The sequence below is a fragment of the Lissotriton vulgaris genome, chromosome 4_1 (assembly GCF_964263255.1).
Source record: "Lissotriton vulgaris chromosome 4_1, aLisVul1.2, whole genome shotgun sequence".
Classification (NCBI taxonomy): Eukaryota; Metazoa; Chordata; class Amphibia; order Caudata; family Salamandridae; genus Lissotriton; species Lissotriton vulgaris.
Genome location: NC_141691.1, coordinates 2,094,327,232 through 2,094,344,655, shown reverse-complemented (window position 1 = coordinate 2,094,344,655; position 17,424 = coordinate 2,094,327,232). Strand labels below are relative to the sequence as shown.

The 17,424-nt window shown below is 41.3% G+C and overlaps 1 protein-coding gene across 1 annotated transcript in view; it reads right to left on the bottom strand.

Annotated features, from left to right (window-relative positions):
- LOC147725113 (GTPase IMAP family member 8-like) overlaps positions 1-17,424 on the bottom strand; it is a 289,891-nt gene that overhangs the window by 251,379 nt on the left and 21,088 nt on the right. The window lies entirely within an intron of this gene.

Here is a 17,424-nt window from a genome sequence, read left to right as displayed (position 1 = left end):
TTGAGCACAGTATGACTTTTTAAGCTTTGGCAATAACAGCTCTTTATCAGATCAAAGCATCACTTTCATTTGCAGGGTAACATCACAGGTCTTCTACTATTTATTTGACTGCAATGGGGGTAAACCCACTTAACTCAGCATTTAATTAAGCCCCAGAAGTAGTTGCAGGGCTAACATTTAATGCACCATACTTATTTCCCACAGTTCCAATAACCTCTTACAGCTAGCACACAGTCATGGTGGGTTTCCTAAGGTTCCTTCTCACTGTAGGTTGCACAACTATGTAACTATGACTCCTGACTGAGTTATTTCCTGGTTAGATTCTAGCGTCACTCTTCCCCCCCCTGGGGATACCTCCTTACTTGTTTTATTAGGCGGTGATGACCTGGTGGCACCAGAGAATGAGGGGTGAACAACGTGCAGGGCAAAAAGGGAGCCCCACGCTGACAGGATACACTAGCCTCTTGGGCCTCCCCCAGCTCTCCTCCGTATGTCACCAGCGACCAAAGGAACAGATTCCCCTGGTTCACCTTAGCCGCTTTTCAGGCTCTCCTAGACCTCCCCTCCCGCTCACGCCAGCAACACTGTGGGGCGCTTGAGCAGGGGAGAGAGGCTCTTGGTTACCGCTGCCGCCTTAAGTCCCTCGGCGCTCCTCCTCCGCACTCCCTCGCACAAGGAAGAGACGCGTTAGTTCCCCGGACATGCGCGAAGGGATCCTCAGCTCCAGACCCGCCTCACGGAGCCCAGCGCTCAACCGGGCATGCGCGAAGAGCGAGTGTCTCTCTGTCAGAGACCGCGCTGATGGCGCTGCGCCGCGTTTCTTCACCGCTCCTCCCCTCAGGCTTGCAGATGCAGGTCAGAATCAGCGCCGCCTCACCCCACATCAATCCGGGGCGAAAATACGTCACGTTGCCCACCAGCCTCAGCTTCCCCAGCGCTATCGCGCCGGCCCAGAGCCAAGACAGCACGCTCTCTTGCCGCCTGCGTTCTCTCAGCCCTCAACACTTCAGGTAGGAAGGGGGTCTCGGTGGGGTCGTTATGACAGCAGTTAAGCAGGACGTTTTGTACAATTTGGGGACAGGGGCTCAAGGGTTAGCCCCACTCTGCTGGGGATTCTTACAGCAACAGTCTCTTTAGAATCCTAAGGCTGGGCAGAGGACTGCACACCGCAGCACTGCAGTCTCCTTCTCCTAAAGTCTTCCCCTTTCTGATTGAGCAAAGGGGCAAGCCAGGCGCCCAGGGTCTCCAGTAACTTCCCACAGCGGGGCCAGGACAAGTAACCAAAAGGGGAGTTGTGGGCTGGGCCAAATAGACAGCTTCCAAGTCCAGGAGGTCAATCCAAAGTCCAACCTTCTCCCACCCTTAGCCACCACCTGTCCTCCAGCTGACTTCCACAGGTAGACAAAATGGCTGCCCCACATTCCGCCTTATATAGGCTGCCCTTCAGTGGTCCAGAATGGACCAGAAGGTTCTGGAATGCCCTATGTTAGGCTATGGCCAGGTTCTGTTGGTGACAGTTGGGGCAGTTGGTGGCCACCATTTTAGGTGGTGCCAACTTTCCTGTCAGAACAGGCCTCTGGGCCTAAGGTAAAAGATTATGAGAGGGGAAGAAAACACCTATCCCCCTGATCAACACCTACAAAAAGTCAGTAGACACAAAAATTAACAAGGGTTTGAGGGGCAAAAAGGGGACAAAATAAATAAAAATTGGGAGGGACTTCGCCAAAAAGCCAGACAGGTCTAACACTCTGCATTCTTTTTCTTGTGTTAAAGAAATGAAATGTTTCTGTAGCATGTGCTTTAGTGATTACTCTTGAAGTTCATTTGGTAATTGAAATGGTTTAGCATTTGTGGCCATTTTGAGGTGTTTACATTTGAGTACATGACACCCACTGTGGCTAGCCATTGCCATAAATTCTCTACAGTGAGCAATTTCTAAATTGTACTTTAGTTTAGTAATTGTTTTTTACCATGAATTGGTGCTCTTTGTCCACTTTTACAATGGGGCATGACATATATTCCATTTTTGGAATCCACACAATACACTGAATTCGAAACAATCCTGTGAATGTTTGTTGATGACACCGAAGTGTTGAATGACTAACAAACGTTCAACTGCAAACCCTACACTTTTTTGTTTTGTTATATATTATTATTTCTCACATCAGTAGTGGGTATCAATTGAAGTGGTTAATCTAATTCCTGCACTAAAATAAATGAAATAGTAATGTTATTTGAACGCTAAACATTTATTTACATGGCCATCAACTTTAACATGCTGTCGAACATAAGGATTAATATTTTAAGTACAACTAGACCATTTAGTGGCTTACCATTTTAGAACAAGAATTAAACAATGTTGGAAAAGAATTACACTAAATTAATACATTTTCTTGCCATTCCATATTATACCCAATAACACATTGTAACTATTAGTATAAAAAATTAATTGAAAAACAATCTTGCCTTCGGTATTCTGATTTTCTTTTACTATATAAACTAAAAAATAAGAAGTACTGTAGACCAAAAAAATTATATAGGATAAAAGTGTTGTTAATCATATTTAATTCCACTTTTTCAGTGCAGTAGTGAAAGTTCTTGTAAACGTGTTGAGAATTACTATTATAGTCTTTTTAATAATAAAGTCTAGCTATTTTGGACCTGCATACTAACCCCATACCTTTGATCTTTGAACAGTGAGAATTATAACATATTGGATATTTCAAAAGTCTGAAAAAAAGAAGTTATTAATTCATTTAATATTTTTACCTTTGAAATCCACATGATTAAACGAATAACATACCATGAATAAATGAATAACATACCATGAATTTGAAAACATGGAGGGAGCATTTAAATTTATAATTTTAATTTGTTGCTTAAATTCATTTGTGTGCAAAAAAGAGAGAGAAATTTGCCATTACTGCTTTTATCTTGTTGAGAGTGGTGCACCACATTTATTGTGTTGGGATGAAAATCATTTAGGAGTTTCTGACAATTTCATATTCTGCAATAGTATTTCAGAGGTGAGTTCCAAATGTTTAAGGTGTGTTATGTATTGCGTAGGAGTGCTTTAGTGTTCAGTGATATTTTTCACTGTGTAATAATTTATAACACTTGCAAAGCAGCAGAGAAGTGTGATGTTTTAAATAAATTATTAAATGTATGAATGTGTATTGTAGTTTGTTTTATTGTACTGAATTGAAGATTGAAATAGGTTGTGCATAATAATATGTGTGCTTTCTGAGTGTCTAATGAAAGTAGAAGAGAAAACTGATGTTTAATACATGTTAACAGGTGTGTTAAACTGTATACCAGTCTATATAACTCTGTACCCATGTGCCCTGTATTATGAGGAGAAAGGAATACATACCTTATTGCATACAAATCTAGAAAGAATGCTATCTGAAACACAGGTATTAAACTATTTGTGTGGGTTTTTTAATATATCATGTCACTTGCAAAAGGCACAGACACATACATGCATGACTCCAGGAATATTATTCAGTATCTTTAACCTTACTGATAAACAAATCAGTTTGGCACAAAAAGGAGCAGAATATACGATTCTGAGCATTGAAAAACTTGAGCGATTACCATTGACAATGTCAGAGAGACCTGTCATTGAATGGATAATACACTGAACAATTTCAATTCCGATAACAACTTTCCAGTTTAAACACTGCCAAGAGTATATACCTGCAGGCCAGTATGAAAGGTTGGGTAAAGAATACATCAAATCAACCTGGGGTTTACCCAATACACACAGATGTTATAGTGAAGGGAAAAAGGATGTATTCCTTAGTGGTAACAAATGTAAAAAATCACTAAGTGGTACACTTTTGTGTCAAGGTATTAACTTGCATAGAGCCTGCGAAGAGTCTTCAAATAACCTTTCATGTCACCAGCATGGCACGCCTGCAAAACAGATAGAGCCATTTTTTAGACAACTTAGTAACAGGAGTTACGTTTTAATAAGTGACCACAGCTGTTGTGGAATGGTGCCAGGAAAAGCTTATCTTGTGACCATAACTTCCATGGTCGTTTGCTGTATGCAAGTATTGTATCCACACAGCAATCCAGATATGGGGGCTGCGTTATGGCCTTCTTTGAATATCTCTTGTATTTGAATTGATACTTTAAGCAGAATGAAGTCTATTCTTTTACAGACAACTGTGCCTCTAACGTCATCCAAAGAAACGTATGATCTGCAAGTGGCAAGGACATCGGCAGAGATACATTCTCTTTTATCGACAAATTGCCCCGTGCATTTCGTAGAAATGTTAAGCCAAATCTTAAGCATGCCTGATACCAGTGGCATCGCACATGTATTTAAGACAGTTTTTACCCCTGTACCCCAAAACCCAAACCCAGCCCTAAAACCTAAAACCTAAAAATACCCCTGTACCTCAAAACCCAAACCCAGCCCTAAAACCTAAAAATACCCCTGTACCTCAAAACCCAAACCCAGCCCTAAAACCTAAAAATATCCCTGTACCCCAAAACCCAAACCCAGCCCTAAAACCTAAAAATACCCCTGTACCCCAAAACCCAAACCCAGCCCTAAAACCTAAAAATACCCCTGTACCCCAAATCCCAAACCCAGCCCTAAAACCTAAAAATACCCCTGTACCCCAAAACCCAAACCCAGCCCTAAAACCTAAAAATACCCCTGTACCTCAAAACCCAAACCCAGCCCTAAAACCTAAAAATACCCCAGTACCCCAAAACCCAAACCCAGCCCTAAAACCTAAAAATACCCCTGTACCCCAAAACCCAAACCCAGCCCTAAAACCTGAAAATACCCCTGTACCTCAAAACCCAAACCCAGCCCTAAAACCTAAAAATACCCCTGTACCCCAAAACCCAAACCCAGCCCTAAAACCTAAAAATACCCCTGTACCCCAAAACCCAAACCCAGCCCTAAAACCTAAAAATACCCAAACACCCCAAAACATATACCTCAGTACCCCAAAACATATACTCCTATACTCATACTTATTTTAAAAATTACTTAAATTAATATATTAAAAATTACTTAAATTAATATATTTAATTTATAATATTACAAAACATAAATAAATATATTTATTTATAATTAATATTAATTAAATAATATTAAATAAAATAAAATAAAAAATTATATACTTACCAATACTTACGATGTAATGGCATGCGTTGTAATAGCATCTGCTATGTAATGTACTTTGTTGTAATGGCATACGATGTAATGGAACCAGCGTTGTAAAAGTTGCGTTGTAATAGCCTCCCGTTGTAAAAGTTGCGATGTAACGGTGCAATACCCAATAGAGCACATCACGTAATATTAAATGTATATGATGCAACTGAAAAACATGCAGCCATTGCACACCGTACGCGGATCCTTCGCGACTTTTCTAAAATGGCGGCTAGAATTTGTGTACCCACCGTGATGTGAACGCTTTGGGTGCGCGACTCCGAAAAAATTGGAACAATTAAAAAATATATAAATATATATATAAATATGTTAAAATAAAAAAATGAAGCAAAAAAATTAAACAATGTCTGTTTTAATTTTTTTTTAATGATTTTGCAATTTTCAGAAAAATATATGATGTTATTTAGTAGGTAGGTAGTTATAGGTAGGACCTAGCTACCATAGAAAGTCCGCAACATTCTATTGGGAATAACTTTGGCGTCGGTTGAGGAATTTTTGTGTAATTTTCCAAAATTTTGGTCAGCTCCGCTCTGCTCCTTCCCTGAAAGTTTCGGAGGGATTCGTGAAGTTGGGGCTGAGAAAAAAGGGGGGTCCCAAAACTTTTTTTCCCCATGTTAATTTCCATAGGACGGTCTGACAAGTCTACAGCCCGAACGGCTGAACGGAATTACACCAAATTTGGTAAAATTGTAGGGACTGGTACGCCGAAGTGCCATTGCTATGTTTGGTGAAAATTGCTCCAGTGGTTTTTATTAAAATTAACTTCAAAAACACATATATATCTATAGGCACGCTCCGGGCGCTCACTGGTATGCGTACCGGGGAGCGCAATCGCCTCGCTACGGGAGTATGCGAGCGGAAAGGTGATTGGCTGTCAGATGTGTGTCAACATTCTAAACAGTCCGGAGAGTACGCCATCTTGTGTCTCGGTAAAATCGAGACACCTGAGGTGAAAAAAAAAGGGGGAAATGATTAAAAGGGGGCAGGGTAGACACCCCCTGACCCCCTAGGTTTTCTGTGTTTTTTTTTGCCCGCTGTTTTATGATGAGTACTATTGAAGTCACTGTTTTAAGTGAAATTCAATATATTCTGAGAACAGCAAAAATAAACCATATAACATGTTGTTACAATTATTTTGAATTTTCTAATATTAATTATATATTATTTTCCCATTCTCTTATGCTCAGTTACCTATTTCCCCCCTCTATCACTCCTCTTAACTCACCTTCAATGGCCTTTTTTCACTCTCCCTCACCTCCCTTCCCTTATTCCACTTTCATTCCTTATTGTCATTAACCACTCCTTCACTGCCCTTTCCCTCTCTCCCATCCACTACTTTCCAGCTGTAAGTCACTCTACTTCACTCCCCTTCCCCTTGTTTTCTTTCTTTGTTCCCTCAAAAATTCCCCTTCTCTCACTCACCTTAATACACTTCACTCACTACTTCTCTCACTTCCTCTGTCCTCTGTCCTCTTACATCCTCACTCCCTTTCCTTCACTCCCTGTCTCTTAGCTTCAGTCTCTCGATCCTCTCACTCCCTCACTCCTCTTCCGTCATGGTTACTCCCTAAAACTCACCCACACTCCCTTACTTATCTTTCTTTGCTCTCTTACTCAGTTTCTTTCTGCCAGTCTTTCCTTCACTACCTCTATGTTCTCACTCTTTCACTTCCTTTGTCTCAAGCTCATTTGCTTTTATCCTCTTTTTATTTTCCCTTTTTCATCAACTTCACTCTCCTTCACTCACCCTCCCTCACCCTTGTTCCCTCACTTCAGTTCCTTCTGTTATCCTCAATCATCATCTTTAACTACCCTTCTTCTTTCTTTCATCACGTACTCACCTTTACCCAGTCCCTTTCCTTCACTTTTCTTCCGTTTCTTCCCCTCCTTTGCTCTCTCAAACATTCTCCTTCCCTTAATCACCTTACTGCCCTTAACTCACTGTTTCTCTTACTCCCTCTATTCTCTCATATTCACACTTGTGTTCCCTCACTTCCTCTCTGTTACCTTCACTCCCATTGTCTCCTCACTGTCTTACAAGCCTACATTCACCCTCACTCAAATTCCATGCCTCATTGTCATGAATCTACTGTTATTTACTTCAGCTTCTCTGTCACTCACTCCCCTTTCTTTACTCCCTTTTCTGCCTTTAGTTTTCGTAATGCATATACCTTTAGGATCTTACTCACCTTCAGTTTATTTCTCTCTGTTGCTCTTGTTCACTGTCAGTGAATGTATCTATGTCATTATCCTTTTAGCAATTTGCTCTCTCTCTATTTCTTTTTAACTCTCTCTGACCTTCACCATTCCTTTGTTTTTCTTTCTGAGTCCTTCACTTCAACTTCATCTCTTACTAACCTTTTATGACTTTTAATGTCCTACTTTGTCTCTTGTATTGTAAAATATATATTATAAATATTCTAACTTTTTTTTGTCTTTGACAGATATAAATTTTAATGGAAATATGAAATTAAGTTTACATTACTTATAAGGTAAGTTTGATGTAGAAAATTTACTTTCCCTATACTCTTTTCCTTAACCTCACTACTCTTCTTTGATGCTCCCACACCTCTGTTCCCTTATTGCGCTTGCCTCACTTATTCTGAATCCCCACGTTTACTCCCCTTTTTCACACTCTTCTCTTACACTCACGTTCTTTCAGACCTTCTCCTTTACTTTTTTACCTCTCTTCTCTCTTACTTCATTGTTTTACTCTTTTCCCTTCTCCTTACTGCACTTCACTATCTCCTTCTCTTTCTTCCTTTCTTCTCTTAGTTCTACACTCCCCTTCCCTCAATCTTTTTCTGTTAGCGTCATTCTTTCTGTCCCCTTAGTCTCTCACTCCTCTTCTGTCACGCTCAATCCCTTCCTTCACTCCTTCATTCTTTTTCCTTCCCTTACTCCCCTTACTCCACTTCAGTAACTCCTTCTCTCAATCCCTCTGTCCTGTAACTTACTCACTCAGCTTCTCTCACTCTCTCTCTGTTGCCCTCATTTTCTCTGTCCCCTTAGTCTCTCACTCCTCTTCTGTCACGCTCACTCCCTATAACTGAGCCATACTCCCACACTCACCTTCTTTCAGTCCTTCTCCTTTACTTTCTTACCTCTCTCTTCCCTTCCTTCACTCCTTCATTCTTTTTCCTTCCCTTACTCCCCTTACTCCACTTCAGTAACTCCTTCTCTCAATCCCTCTGTCCTGTAACTTACTCACTCACCTTCTCTCACTCTCTCTCTGTTACCCTCATTTTCTCTGTCCCCTTAGTCTCTCACTCCTCTTCTGTCACTCTCACTCATTATAACTGAGCCATACTCCCACACTTACCTTCTTTCAGTCCTCCTTTACTTTCTTTCCTCTCTCTTCCCTTCCGCTCCTTCACTGTTTTCCCTTCCCTTACTCTCCTTACTCCACTTCACTAATTCCTTCTCTTACTCCCTCTGTCCTCTTACTTCTACACTCCCCTTCCCTCATTCTCTCTCTGTTTGCCTCATTCTCTCCGTCCCTTTAGTCTCTCACTCCTCTTCTGTCACGCTCACTCCCTATAACTCAGCCATACTCCCCCAGTCACCTTCTTTCAAACCTTCTCCTTTACTTCCCTTCCTTTATCTTCCCTTCCTTCGCTCTTTCACTGTTTTCCCATCCCTTACTCTCCTTACTCCACTTCACTAATTCCTTCTCTTACTCCCTCTGTCCTCTTACTTCTACACTCCCCTTCCCTCATTCTCTCTCTGTTTGCCTTATTCTCTCCGTCCCTTTAGTCTCTCACTCCTCTTCTGTCACGCTCACTCCCTATAACTCAGCCATACTCCCACAGTCACCTTCTTTCAAACCTTCTCCTTTACTTCCCATCCTCTCTCTTCCCTTCCTTCGCTCCCTCGCTCCTTCACTGTTTTCCCTTCTCTTACTCTCCTTACTCCACTTCACTAATTCCTTCTCTTACTCCCTCTGTCCTCTTACTTCTACACTCCCCTTCCCTCATTCTCTCTCTGTTTGTCTCATTCTCTCCGTCCCTTTAATCTCTCACTCCTCTTCTGTCATGCTCACTCCCTATAACTCAGCCATACTCTCACAGTCACCTTCTTTCAAACCTTCTCCTTTACTTCCCTTCCTCTCTCTTCCCTTCCTTCGCTCCTTCACTGTTTTCCCTTCCCTTACTCTCCTTACTCCACTTCACTAATTCCTTCTCTTACTCCCTCTGTCCTCTTACTTCTACACTTCCCTTCCCTCATTCTCTCTCTGTAAGCCTCATTCTCTCTGACCCATTAGTCTGTCACTCCTCTTCAATCACGCTCACTCCCTACAACACAGCCACACAGCCACACTCCCTCACGTATGTTTCTTTCCTCCCTCACTCAGTCCTCTACTCTCACTTTTTCTTTCACTTTCTCTGTCTCTTCACTCCCTTACTCACCTTGTCTCACACTCACTTGCCTTTATCCAGTCTGTATCTTCACTCTTTCCTCAACATCACTGCTCTTTTCTTTAGTAAAGATGGCATCAGGGATGTCATCAGTGATGTCACTTACCATGTCATGAACGATGTAATATGTGACATCATCAGCAGTGGATTGCGGGCGCGCGAGTTATAGTGAGTCCAACTAACCATAACGTGGGAATTTCAATGGTTTTGTATGAGTGAAATGTTCAGCTAACTATAACTGGTGTGAAACCTATGGTTTATTCTTTGAATATATACATAGAGCATGATAACATTAACAATTTGGTATCATCAGGCATGGCTGCAGAAATGGCAGACATAGATATCTACAGAACAGAAAAAACTAACTTTAAACCAAAGTCAGTGTTCATGCCGGTCATGCCAAAGGATGGGCTTGATTTATTTACAGATTACGTAATTAAGGATTTGAAAGAACTGTCCCTAAAAAGTTCGGATGAGTTCTACAAAAAATATCAGAACAGGAATGAATTATATGAAAAGCTTATGGAGAAGATAAAAACGAGATCAGACATTGTCATCAGGTGGTCAGATAAAGGGGGAAACATTGTGCTATGGCCATTAGAAATGTATAATAATGAGGCAATGTCTCAATTGCAAGACCAGGAATGCTACACCAGGATAACCCCCACGCACATGGTGGGTATTCAAGAAAAATACACAAATGAATTATACAAATGGAAAAGCACAGGACTTTTGAGCAAAGATGAATTTGAATACTTGAAAACTGACTACCCAGTATGCCCACAACTGTATCTTATTCCTAAGATCCATAAGAATGAAACAAAGCCACCAGGTGGACCCATAATTGCGGCTATAGGTAGCCTTTTTGAGAAAACCAGCATTTTTATTGATCATTTCTTGCAACCATATGTAAAAGAACTCCCAGCATATATAAAAGACACTAGTGATTTCCTACGTAAAGTATATGATGTACAATGGGAAGATGATTATGTATTTATGACTCTTGATGTACAATCTCTATACACTAGCATTAGACACCATGATGGGCTACGAGCAGTAAAACACTTCTTAGGACAGAGAGCAATCGCATTGTACAATCATACAAAAATGCTGTTGGAGATGACGGAGTGGTGTCTAACTAATAACAACTTCATCTTCAACAGACTCCACTACAGGCAAATACAAGGATCAGCTATGGGTACCTGTTTCTCCCCCAGCTATGCGAATCTACACATGGGCTGGTGGGAGGAACAGGTACTTACTGCGAAGCACCAGACCATATTATCTAAAAATGTGGTCATGTACAAGCGGTACATAGACGATATCTTCATACTGTGGAAAGGCCCAAAAGAAGAAGCAGAATTGTTTGCATTAGAACTAAACGAAAATGCACTAAACTTGAGATTCACCTGCACTACTGACACCACCTCAATACAGTTCCTAGATATAGAACTCTACATAGAACAGGGGAAAATCCAGACAAGAACATATCGAAAGCCTACTGCTGGAAACTCAGTGCTTCATGCGCAAAGTTTCCATCCACAAAACCTCAAGGAATCTATTCCTTATGCGGAGTGCCTACGGATGACAAGAAATTGCAGCACTAAAACTGGGCTAGATGAGGCGAAGCAGAACCTGTTCACAAGACTAAAACAGAGAGGGTACAGCCAAAAAACTTGCAGTAAAGCAGACTCAAAATGCAGTAAATCCAATAGAAAAGATCTGTTCACTCAGAGACAAGACCAAACAGGGCAAACTCCCAAACGAGAACCCCCTAGACTAATAACAGGATTTAACGCATATCACAACCAGGTCAGAAAAATACTGACCAAGCATTGGCCACTAGTGAGGAAAGACCCTATAATTGGAGAACTATGTGGCAACAGGCCAATGATAGCATTTAGGAAAGCTAAATCCATGAGGGATCATTTAGTCAGCAATGCACCCTCAATCAAAAAACCGGATGATTGGCTTTCTAAAATTAAGGGGTTCAGCAAATGTACCAAATGTAAAGCGTGTAAACATGGTGTAAATACTACTAAAGTGGATGTACCCTTTAGAAAGAAACCATTCAAGATCCGAGGCAAATATAACTGCAAAACGGATCACGCAGTTTATGTGTTAACTTGCATCTGTGGCAAACGATATGTGGGGAGCACTATTCACCCTGTACATATAAGAGTCCTCCAACATCTTCGCGCAGTCAACAATGATGACCCGGCCTATCCTGTGGCCAGGCACATTAATACGGCCCATGCAGGCGACATAGGAGTACTTACATATTTTGTCATTGACAATGTCCCAAAAAACATCAGAGGTGGCAATCGCCTGCAGAGTTTGAGAAGATTAGAGTCCAGGTATATTATCCTACTCAATTCAAAAATACCCAATGGTCTCAACTCTGATGAAGCTCTAAGTGTACACCTGTAAATATGAGCTCAGGGCCCTAGTCTGAAGGGGTTAAGCCCGACCTTTCCGTAAATGAAGTTCTCTCTCTCCCTTCCAGGAAACATCTTTTGTTCAGTTTTAAAATCATTATCACTGTATATAAGAGCACAACCACTACCCCGTGAGCAGTTTCAGCTTGTAAAGCAGCATTTTTAGCAGAATCACCAGGTACACACACACAAAGAAATGAGATGGACAAATATTGTACATTATATGTATATCAAAGATCTAAAATGGTGTATATGCAAGTAATACGACTGGGAATATTATCTGTATATTTCATGTGATACAATGCATGCCGCAGTATAAATGTTAGTATCGCAAAGCGCAAAACATTGACAAACGCTATTACGCCTGTCCACTAGGAAACGACTAGAATAAGCAATAGGCGACATGGTTTGAACAGACATTCATGCTGACAGGATTTGTTAAAAATCAAAGGTCAGACCGACGCATTATCATAGCGCTACTGCGAGGGTGCACCAAGATGAAGATAGGTTCACTAACACAGAGAGTCCCGCCAGGTCCCCCGAGCAGACCCGCATACATAGAATCATAGCGCACAAATGCAATTAATTATCCGTAACCACCGGAGAGCATTTTTGACTTAATCCCGCACGCACCCGGCACCTAGGAGACAGACTATAAAGTATGCGCAGCGAACGCTTACAAAATAACCAGTAAATGTTCTGCCCCAACGCGATCAATAGCATTAATCACCGCACATGATACTTAGTAACACTCACCGGCGCGGAGGGGTATGGAAACACTTAAGCGCGCGAAGGTCTGTCAGCAACACAGGACAGCGTGCTGCATGCCAAGCGAGAGTGAGGGAATCACTGGGCTCAAGATGCCGGAAGGTTTCTATAGGAACATGAAAACGCAAGAGGGAGGGTGACGTAATTTGAGATTGTGAAAGTGAAAATAACTTTTCTATGTCAATTGAACTAAGGCGTCGCCCTATGTTGCCATGGGGACCATGTAGAAAAAATCGAAAAAATGTAAAAACAAGCTAAAATGTGCATGAAAACAAGAGTGAAACACGCATGATGTAATGCAATGACAGAGGGGTATAAATATAACCACAGTCTGTGAAGATGTTGTGAACAAGGCGGGTGCTTACCGCCGAAACGCGTCAAGCAGCCTTATGAGTGAATAAAACTTCTTTGGGATCATCAATTTCACGGAATCAGTGCCTTACTTGCATGCTGAAGTTTGGAGTGTTCCTGATATATATATATATATGCATATATATTACCTACTGGCGGTCGCCAGTAGGTAGTTGTAGTTAAAACCTAGTTTCCATAGGAAATCCGCAACATTCTATTTAGAATAACTTTGGCGCCGGTGGACGAATCTTCACGAATTTCTCCAAGAAAATGGCCTGCTCCTTCCCTGAAAGTTTAGGGGTGATTCGTGCAGCTGGGCCGAGAAAAAAGGGGAGTCCCAAAACGTGTTTTCCCCATGCAATTTTCCATAGGACCTTTAGCCATGGCTACAGCCCGAACGGCTGAACGGAATTACACCAAATTTGGCAGAGAGGTAGAGTTTGGTTCGCAGATGACCCTTTTTTGTTAAATGGTGTAATTCTGTTCAATAGTTCCTGAGAAAATCAAAAGTAAAATCATTGGTATATCTAGAGGTGCATACAGTAAGGACCCCCAAGGCCCCCCTCAATTTTTTTTTTGCCAAAAGCCGCGGGGCACGAGTACCGTACGCGTACCTTTCCGAGTACGAGCTGCATGCTCATTGGCTGTGAACACTCAAAACCAGAAAGTGTTGGCAGCCATCTTGTGCTCAGTAGACAACAAACAAACGTGTAGAACACAAAAAGGGGGCAGGGTAGAAACAGCTTGACTCCCTAGGCCTGCTCAGGTGGTCCCACAAGGAACCCCAAGGCTCCAATTTTTTTTTTAAAACTCGGTCTGATTTTTTTCATATTACCCCCCAGTGGGACCAAATCCCAGGGGCATAGTGAAAAAGAAGTATGGGTGGGGGCCCAATCCCCCCACACTGCCCCGGTGACCACCACCCCCGGGGCAAAGCAACGTAGCCCCCTGGCGCATAATGTAGGTTCCAGGTGGGCTAGTTGGCCCCCATGGACCCCCAGTATGCAAGGGGAATTGGTTCCCCATCTGCAAACACGCCAGGGGGCTGCGTTGCAGAGAGGTGTAACAAGGAGGGTGGCCACATTACACCTCTCTGCAATGCAGCCCCTGGAGCATACTGGAGGTTCCTGGTGGGCTAGTTTGCCCCCAGGGACCCCCAGTATGCAATGGGAATTAGTTCCCCCTCTGCAAATGCGCCCAAGGGCTGCATTGCAGAGAGGTGTAAAAAGGGGCGTGGCCTCATTACACGTCTCTGAAACGCAGCCTCCTGGCGCATACTGGATGTTCCCAGTGGGCTAGTTGGGCTCCAGGGACTCCCAGTATGCAAGGGGACTTAATCCCCCAACTTAGAACACTCTACAGAGCGCGTTAGCACAGTGGTGAAGTTAGGGGGCGGGGCTTGAGGTGATGTGAGTGCAAACATGCCCTGACACGCGTTTTAAGTTGGGAAATTAATTCCTGTTCAATCCAGAGGTCCCCTAGGGGGCAACTAGTCCAACAGGTATCTCCAGTAAGCGCCACAGAGCTGTGTTGCAGAGTGTTGTAAAAATGGGGTCTGCCCTTTGAACGACTCTCTGCAACACAGCTGCCTGGCGCATACTGAAGGTACCTGGTGGGCTAGTTGGCTCACAGGAGACCTCAGGACTGAAGAGGAATTAATTCCCCATACTAGCTCACTACTATTCCTGAAATGTAAAATTAACTATACTTACCATTAACTTGAATTTCCTTCCATAGGATATCATTGCCTGCTATATAAAATATATATACATTTAAAAAATATTAAATAAAAAAATAAATATTACAATTTCAATATTTTTAAAACATTTTTTTACAATGTATATTAAAAATGTGTAATGTAATTTAAAAAATAAAATATCTAAAAATGAATAGTTTAAAATAATGTAGTAAATCAGTATAAAAAATATAACAATTAATACATTTAAAAATTATCATTTACAAAACCTTTGAAATTCACTGAAAAAACCATCATCCTTGTGAAAGAGTGGCAGACCTCCTCTCAGCGTAATATAACTCTTGATACACACATTCAAAAATAGAAACTAAAATTTTCAAAAAAATAGAGATACCAATTCCAGTTAGAACAACCTATTCAGTAATTCCAAAATCTACATACACATTCAGTCATTCACTAACAGTTCTATATAGACACTCATACATGTACTCACTCATCATATGTACTCATACACCTATACATCTTATTACCCACAGACACTCATCTATAGAGTTACTCACACACAAACTCACACATGCAAATAAACTATCAAACATCCATCTACTTGCATATACAGCTATACACCCACCACTACACTTACTTCTACAGAATCGTACACATACTTACTCTCTTAAACAATCATTTATAGAAACACATACCTATTTATAGAGGAACTCTTACAATCTCTCGCTCTCACATATACTCACTTATATACATCAATACTCACATATACTAGTTTAACACATATGTAGTTACTCATAAAGATACTATTGAGACAGTGATGCACTCACTAACACACCCATACACACACCCATACACCCATACAGTCCTGCACACATGCTGTCTTCAAAAAACATACAGTGAGTCACCCATTCTTGCGTCTATGCGGTAAGTAATACCCCCCACCAAACCATACAGACACTCATACTGATACTCTAAAAACCAACTTATAACCCATATCGGCACTCATGTAGCTAGTCACCAACCCATGCAGCCACTGATACACAAAGTGAGACACTGATACATATATTTACATATTTAAACATTACTCGCTAATACATGTATTCAATAAGATACACTTAATAAGTCAGTTATACAATCATTTTTACAAAACAAACCATCCATTTAGACACTTATTTACACATTTTTTCTTCCATCGACCTTTAGATATACATAAATAAAACATATTTATTTTTCAGAAAGACACACATTCACTGGATGATGTCATTACTGATGTCATCAGTGATGTCATTTGAGATGTCATCAGTGATGTCATGACTGATGTCACTGACCATGTCATGAGTGATGTAATATGTGACGTCATCAGCACTGCATTGGGGGCGCGCGAGTTATAGTTAGCTGAATTAACTATAACGGGGGAATTTCAATGGTTTTGTATGAGTGAAATGTCCAGCTAACTATAACATGTGTGAAACCTATGGTTTTTTCAGTGAATTTCTAAGGTTTTTTAAATGCTAATTCCTAACTATAACATGTGTGAAACCTATGTTTTTTTCTGTGAATATATATATATATATATATATAGCCCTGAGGTAATACCGCCCAAAAACTGTCTGGCCGCCAGTCGTGGGTTTAGGAAGTGCTCAAGCTGCAAAGCTTGCTCTCAGGGGCTCAATAAAACTGAGTTCCTCACGGCATTTTCATTGGCACCCCGTAAGATTAACAAGCAACTTACGTGCAAATCGGAGTATGTGGTGTATGTGCTGGAGTGCCCATGTGGCCTGCAGTACATTGGCAGCACCAAATTGCAGGTCCACAAAAGGGTTCTCCAGCATATTAGAGCCATCAATACCAATGACACCACCTACCCTGTTGCACGACATTTTAAGGAGTTCCATGGTAACAACAGTGGTCTCCTTAAATATTATGCGATTGACTCGGTAGGCCCACTTAGGAGGGGAGGTAACCGGGAAGGGATCTTGAGGGCTCTCGAGACCAGATACATCCTGGAGATGGATAGCAAGAGCCCCAATGGCCTAAATTCCACAGAGGATTTTTACACTTGTTTGTAAATTTCGCATATTGGAACAGCTCTCTTGCAGTATCTCTGCCTCTTCCCCCCGTTAGGATAGTGATTGGGCGCTGCCAATTCCTGTTCACTTTGTCGCCTGTAAGACCATATAGTAGTGTCGGCTCAAACTAACAAAAATATGACTATTTCTGAATTAACACACTAGGTCATCACAAGGTGGTTTGTTGGTTGCTACTTGTCTAAGAAAACAAATGTCACTGAAACTTTTAATGTAAATTTGAGAAAAAAAGTATGTTGCACTTATTATATTTTTCACTTTCTTTGTAGCATTCACACTAGTGATGGGTGATTGGTGTTGGAATTAGATTTTTCTTGGAAGAAGTGGGGGGACATATAAATAGGTACACTAAATAGAGCCCTGAACAGCCGGCCGTAATGTCTATCATAATTTAGTTTTGTTTGACATTTCATCAGTAATTTGGGGTAGGGGTTTGTAATTTATGATGTTTATAGATGTATATATA